Genomic DNA, 643 nt, shown 5'->3' with positions numbered 1-643 from the left:
AAAGTCATGAAAAACAAGGAAAAACTGAGAAATTATCACAGACCAGAAAAAAAAATGGGGGAGACATGATGACTAAATGCAATGTAGTATCCTGGATTAGATCCTAGAATAGCAAAAGAACATTAATGGAAAAACTGGTGAAGTCCAGATAGAGCCTTGAGTTTAGTTAATATTCATGTACCGATGTTGATTTCTTAGTTGTGACAGATATACCAGGGTAAGGACTTCCCTGGTGGTCCAGTGGCTAAGACTCTGCGCTCCTAATGCAGGGGGTCTGGGTTCGATCCCTGGTCAGGGATCTAGATCCTACATGCCATAAGAGTTCACATGCTGCAACTAAAGATTCCGCATGCCGCAACGAAGATCCTGCACACCGCAACTAAGACCCGACGCAGCCAAATAAGTAAATAAATAAATATTTTTAAAAGGTACCATTAAAAAAACCTAATATACCATGGTATTTTAAGTTGTTAGCAATAGGGGAAACTGGATGAAGAGTATACAGAAGCTCTGTACTATCTTTGCAGCTTTCTGTAAATCTAAAATTATTCTAAAAGTTTATTTTGAAAATATTATTTGAATTATGTGGCTGTCTCACTCAAAAGTCTCCAAAATGTTGCCCTTTGCATCTATAATAAAACTC

At 37.5% G+C, this 643-nt stretch overlaps 1 non-coding gene across 1 annotated transcript; it reads left to right on the top strand.

Annotated features, from left to right (window-relative positions):
- The first annotated feature begins 226 nt into the window (after positions 1-226).
- Positions 227-299, top strand: TRNAR-CCU (transfer RNA arginine (anticodon CCU)). Its single transcript has one exon. It is a non-coding gene; the product is annotated as a tRNA-Arg (tRNA).
- Positions 300-643: the final 344 nt, after the last annotated feature.

This window comes from Mesoplodon densirostris, chromosome X (genome assembly GCF_025265405.1).
Source record: "Mesoplodon densirostris isolate mMesDen1 chromosome X, mMesDen1 primary haplotype, whole genome shotgun sequence".
Taxonomy (NCBI): domain Eukaryota; kingdom Metazoa; phylum Chordata; class Mammalia; order Artiodactyla; family Ziphiidae; genus Mesoplodon; species Mesoplodon densirostris.
This window is presented reverse-complemented; position numbering and strand designations above follow the sequence as displayed.